This window comes from Crocuta crocuta, unplaced genomic scaffold, assembly GCF_008692635.1.
Source record: "Crocuta crocuta isolate KB4526 unplaced genomic scaffold, BGI_CrCroc_1.0 scaffold971, whole genome shotgun sequence".
In the NCBI taxonomy this organism is placed as follows: domain Eukaryota; kingdom Metazoa; phylum Chordata; class Mammalia; order Carnivora; family Hyaenidae; genus Crocuta; species Crocuta crocuta.
The window spans coordinates 491,223-497,183 of record NW_027527401.1 but is presented as its reverse complement, the minus strand read 5'-3'; the positions used below and the strand labels follow the sequence as shown (position 1 = coordinate 497,183).

Here is a 5,961-nt window from a genome sequence, read left to right as displayed (position 1 = left end):
TCACTAAGAACCTGGAGACAGCGGGGGCCGCGGGGCCAGATGCAGGGGCGCCACAGCCCGCTCCCTTACCTGGGACTCAAGAACAGCACAGCCGCCCAGGTGCTGGGAGCCCAGCCGGCGGGCGCCCCAGGGGGAGAGGGTGTGGGGGGCGGCACCTCGACCCTGTCCGCCTGCACCCGGTCACACGTTGGTGTGTCGGCTGCATGAAAACACATCAAACTGTGCACTTAGGGTCATGCACCTGCCTTCAAGTTCCAAGGCCAGGCGAGCTCAACATAAAGGGTGAGCAATGAGTCCAAGATCTGACTGAAGAATTTACACCCTGGTGTGCACCTCCCTACCCAAAGGTGTGCTTTTTTTTTTTTTAATGTTTATTCATTTTTGAGAGAGAAAGACAGACAGACAGAGAGCGAGCAGGGGAGGGGCAGAGAGAGGAGGAGACCCAGAATTGAAGCAGCTCCAGTCTCCAAGCTGTCAACACGGAGCCCATGTGGGGCTTGAACTCACGAATCATGAGATCGTGACCTGAGTCGAAGTCAGACGCTCAACCGACTGAGCCACCCAGGCGCCCCCAAAGGTGTGCTTTTTACAGGAGAAAAACCAGTTAAGTCCTGCTGCTGTTAAGAGCTTTTAGACGACGAACATTTGACGTATCTCAAGAATCTATGCACGAGCTTTTAAAAATAGTGTTGGGGGGCAGAGGCTTCATGCACACATCTGCACCGTAGCAGCACCCCCCCAGGATGGACACCCCCGCGGCCTAGAATTCCCAAGACCTCAGAGCTCCATCTCCACGGGAGCGTGGACACAGCGCAGGAGGAGAAATCATCCCACGTCTTGTCACAAAGGTCTAAATGTCCGGGCACGTTTACTCGGGCTTGGAAGAAATCCACATACCCCTTTTACAGATAGGGAAACCGAGGGTCTGAGCGGGGAACGAACTGGCTTCCCAGCCCAGGGACTGGACCTGAATCTTGGGAGTGGACACCAGGCCTCCTCATCCAGACAGGACCCTGGGGCTAAATGCTCCCAGGCCACAAGCCACTGAAGGCAGGGGACCGGAGGCACCCACCCCAGTGCCAGAGAGCAGGTGGGACACGGGTCCCGGCTCTGGGTCCTGGGCATCAGCCACGTGGGGNGCTAGGACCCAGCCCCCACCAGCCTCTGCCTCCTCTGGGGACAGGGCGCCAGGAGCCCCCCCGTGAGCAGTGGGGGAGCAGCAGGGGAGCCTGGGGGCGGACGCTCAGGACCACTGCCCGTCCCCGAAGCCCAGAGAGCCGGGGCCACTGCCGCCAGCCACCAGCACCGCACGCTGCAGCCGCTGCCGCACCTCTCTGATTCCCTAACGGTTCCCCGGGGAGCACTGAAGGTAAATATGTTAATTTGACTTCAATCATGGCTTTTTAAAACAAAGTGCACGCTCTATCAGTTTAGGGCACAGAACCTGAAAACTACTCACTCGAACGTCTGGGCAGGGAGCTGGGCCTCGAGGGGCGGGGGGGGCTGAGGGGAGGCCGCCCATCAGCTCCCCCCGAGATCAGCACCCGGTGCTGCTCCTCGCTTCCTACCCGCACAAGGCTGGGTCAGGCCCATGCAGGGGGGGCAGGACCCGCAGACCACGGGCTGCCCAGGACGAGCTTGGGCCGATCCAGGACAGCCCGAGACCTGTCCGGGTACGGCCTGGAGGCGGGACGCCCAGCTGCCGCCCCCCCCCCCACCTCAGCGGCCACTGGGGCAGGAACGGGAATGAGCAGCCAGCGGTCACTGGATGGAGGCGAAGGGCCAGGTCCCCTCGAGAGCAGAGTCCCGTCTGTGGCCGTGGTCCCCTCCTCCCTCCATCGTCCGGCAGGTCTCTGTCCAGGGAACCGGCGTGGCCATCCCTCCCCAGCGTCAGCTCATTGCCCTGGGGTCTCAACAGCAGCCATCAACTCTCCAGTAGGCGCCTAGACCATCCCCACCCTCACCCCTACCCGGGCAGCAAAGAACTTAGCCGACAAAGGACACTTAATGGTGCTCCTGCTTATCTCATTCTGGGGGGCAGGAGATCAGGGTGGGGGGCTCTCTCCAGACACACAGGGGACACTCTGATACCCCAGGCAGAAGGGCCCCGGGGAGAGGACAGCAGCCAGACACCCGAGCTGGCGGCCTGCAGCCCCCAGCCGGCAAAGCCACCCCCGCAGCAGGCGGGCACCGAGGCTCCCAGACAGGGCGACAGGGCGGGAAGTCAGCGACAGGCAAACGGACCCCTTTCCGGCACTGGTTCAAGGACAGGTAAGTCCCCACACTGCTGAGATGTTCATCACCGTCAGGATGGCATTTCTGGGCCCTCCGTCCCTCGCAGCCGCAGGCCCGGCCCCAGGAAGGCCCAGGCTGGTGTGTGTGGCTCCTCCCAGCCACCTGGGCAGCAGGTGGAGCTGGACACCTGGACACGCCCCGTGCCCCCCAGGAGGCCCAGGGAGGGCCAAGCCCGTGGGCGGCTGCTCTGATGAGTGGAAGAGGCTGACCTAGGACACCACAGCCCACGGTCAAGGATCAAGTAGTCCTGGGGGAGAGAAATAACGCGCTCACGCACGTTCATATACTCCAGGACTGACAGGGAAGTGGGAAGAGTTCCCAGGGACGGACACCAAAGCAAGCTCAGAGCCAAGACGCCCGCCCTGCGACCCCCCAGGACCACTGGAAACCCAGAGGGACAGAGGCAGCCAGGAGCCACAGGCCAGCTGGCTCCCCAGGCTCTGGGCGGAGGCAGGAAGGGGCTCGGTGGAGGGGGAGGGGTGTGAACCTGGCCCCACCCATGTTAGCCAACAACCTGCAAACAGGGCCCCGGGGACCCCCTGGTCTGACCCAGGAACTGGCAAGCGCCCCATCCCTGCTGGGGGCGGTCCGGATGCACAGGGTGGGGGTCCCTCGGCATCAAGGCTCAGGCGTGCAGGGCGTCCGCCTCCACCTCGGGCTCTAACGAATTCCCTCGTGAGGTTTCTTGGAAATCAGTGCCTGTAATGTAATCACAGCTGCTGGGGCTCTGAACGAGCTTGCTCAGTGGCTCCGTTCCGTTATAATTATTACGAAAGCACAGTTAAGAAACAGGGAGGAGGAACGGAAACCTTTAGGAAAACCCAACAGCCCACAGAGGGGCGGCCCCACCTGGTGGCCGTGCCCTCACCTCCGCGCCGCCCCGCACCCCAGGCGAGGACACCCTGCCCCTCCCTTCGGGCTCCTCGAGGAGCCGCCCCGCCCCACCCTGACTGAGCTACGCCCACCTGTATCCAGGTGAGGCCAAGGCAGCTGAAGACCCCCTGCCCAGGGGCCGTGCTGTCTGCACCCCAGCCCACCTGCAGCAGCCCCCTGGGACCCCCCAGAAAACTATCAGTGGGGGGCAGTTATCACTACACCCCCCTCAGCTCTTGCACCCAACCCCTCCCTGCCTCATTTCCCTTCCGCAAATGCAGGGGAGAATCAGACACTCTCCAGACACCCTGGGCCCCTGGTGTGACCCACCAGCAGTTCAAAGTAAAACCATGACTGCCCAGCACCCCTGCAGGCGGCGAGGGGGGGGCTTCTCCTAGGGGCCGCGGGAGTGGGGGGACCAGGAGTGCTGTCCCAAGCTTCGGCCTTGCGGCCTGGACCTGGTGGCCGGACCTCTCGGGCACCAGCTCCCCTGCCTCCTCCCAGTGCCTGTGGGGAGAGCAGCGGGCTGACCCCGGGGAAGGCTGCGCCCTGAGACCCTGCCTGGGGGCACCCAGAGTCACACCCAAAACAGGAGCCAAGGAGAGGCCCCCCCCCGCGCCAGGAAGCCCTCCTGCATGGGGACCCCACTCCTGGGTCCCCCAGCCTCCCCACCTTGGATGGTGCTGGCTCGCAGGGGGGTTTGCTGCCCTCCTTCTCATCCTGAACTTTGCCCCCACGCCAGGCCGCTTCATGACCAGGGTTTTGCGCCGACTGCCTGAATCCCGCCAAACTGCGGAGCAGGAGGAAGGACCCCTTGTTTTAGGGCTGCAGTGATTCGGGCGCCATCTGACCCATGCAGACACGACAGTAATGACGCTCATTTCCTCCGTGCCCACGAGCCTGCGGGCCTGGCCCCGGGCAGGAAACCCCCTCCCCTGCTCTGAGATGGAGTCACCCCGGCCGGGAGGCCAGCGGACCGGGGACCCTACCCCGGCCCAGGGGACAAAGGAACACGTCCCTGCTCAGGCGGCCGACTCTGCCGTTCCTTCCAAGGCCAGGGCTGGCAGAGAAAGTGGGGGGGCAGTCGTGGAGAAGGGGAGCAGGGCCTTCACTCCTGCACTGGCCGAGGGTCCCCCCAAACCACATCTACCTGGAGCCTCACGATGGGATCTCAGGGAAATGAACGGCAGATGTCAGGTTAAGAAGACGTCTTATGGGGCTGAGGGTGAGCTCTGCGCCCAACAGCTGGTGTCCTGGGAAGGAAGCGTGGACACGGGACACACGGAGGAGGTGAGAGCTTGACCTCCAGCCCCAGGGGAGCCAAGGTTGTCCTTTTTGGCCCCCCCCCCCCAGCTCCTGGGCCTCTGTCCAGCAGCCCCAGGACCCGCACTCAACCCGCCCCACCGACACCGACCTTGACCCTGGCTCTGAGGCAATGGGGACCCACTGGTTTTCAGACTTAGACAATGTCCACCAAGAAGGAGGTAAGCGGGGCGAGGAGCCCACTGGCCCCCACTGGCATTACTGGCGGACGTCGGGGCACCTCCTCACCGCCGGCTTCAGCCTCCCCGGCTCAGAGCAGCCCGACTTGGGGCCCTGAGGGACCTGGCCGCTCACCTGCCTCCGGGAGGAGCAGGTCCTGACAGGACCAGTGTCACCCCCTCCAGCCCCTCGGGGCCCAAATCCCCTGTGCGCAGAGACCCGTGCGGCCCACCACGCCCCCTGGGGGCGCCCAGACCCTCCCAGGCTGGGAACGTCCGCAAAACTGGCCTGCGTTCCAGAGTCAAGGGCACAGGAGCCAAGGAAAGACCACAGAAGCTTCCAGACTAAAGGAGCCTGAGACACATTAAGACTCAAACACTTGGGTTTTGGGGGGACTCGGTGGGTTAAGCATCCGACTTTGGCTCAGGTCATGATCTAGCAATTTATGAGTTCGAGCCCCGCGTCGGGCTCTGTGCTGACAGCTCGGAGCCTGGAGCCTCCTTCCAATCGATTCTGTGTCTCCCTCTCTCTCTGCCCCTCCCCCTGACTCTCAGAAATAAACCTCAAAAAAATTTTTTTAAAGAGACTCAAATACATAAAAGCACAGGCCGCTCACACAGCATTATTCACAAAGCCAAAAAGTGCAAACGACCCACGTGTCCATCGATGGGCAAGTGGAAAAGGAGGCATGGCCGTCCCTGCACGGGTCACCACGCAGCCTCGGCTCCAGCAGCGCCGATGAGCCCGCAGGACACGGAGCTCGGGGAGGACGGCCGGACGCCAGGGGACAGACGCCACAGGATCCGCTCACGTGGAGACCCAGAGCCGTCGGACCCACAGAGAGGGGCCTGGAGGTGCCTGCTGCCCGGTGAGCAGTCCCGGGGGCGCACGGTGGCCACTCGCTGGGTGCCCCTGAACTGCGCACGTCAAATGCTCAAGGGGGTGGATGTGATGCTCTATGCCATTCACCACNGTATGTAATGGGACAGAGTACAGGCTGGGGAGACGGACAGGTTCTGGGGACGGACAGACGGGGAGGGGGTGGCTGCTGACAGCATCAATGCGCCTGCTGCCCCTGAACTGTGCCCTAAAGTGGGAAGATGGTAAATTTTATACATCAAGTAACTAGGATTTTTTTGTAATTTTTTTTTTCNCCAGCGTAATCGCTTCCCGGAAAAGTTCTTTGCTCGGTACCTGCAGTTTCTCTGCAATTTCAGTGGTTCCCTCCCCCTCTCCCTCCCTGCAGCGCAGACCCCGGGCAAGGCCAGTGCTGGCTGGGGGCCTGGGGGCTGCAGGGACTGTGACAGCAGG

The 5,961-nt window shown here is 62.8% G+C and overlaps 1 long non-coding RNA gene across 1 annotated transcript; it reads left to right on the top strand.

The window, feature by feature from the left end:
* Positions 1-829: 829 nt before the first annotated feature.
* LOC144222553 (uncharacterized) lies at positions 830-4,478 on the top strand. Its single transcript, XR_013332428.1, has 3 exons — positions 830-1,090; positions 1,184-1,369; positions 3,911-4,478. It is a non-coding gene; the product is annotated as an uncharacterized LOC144222553 (long non-coding RNA).
* The last annotated feature ends 1,483 nt before the right edge of the window (positions 4,479-5,961 follow it).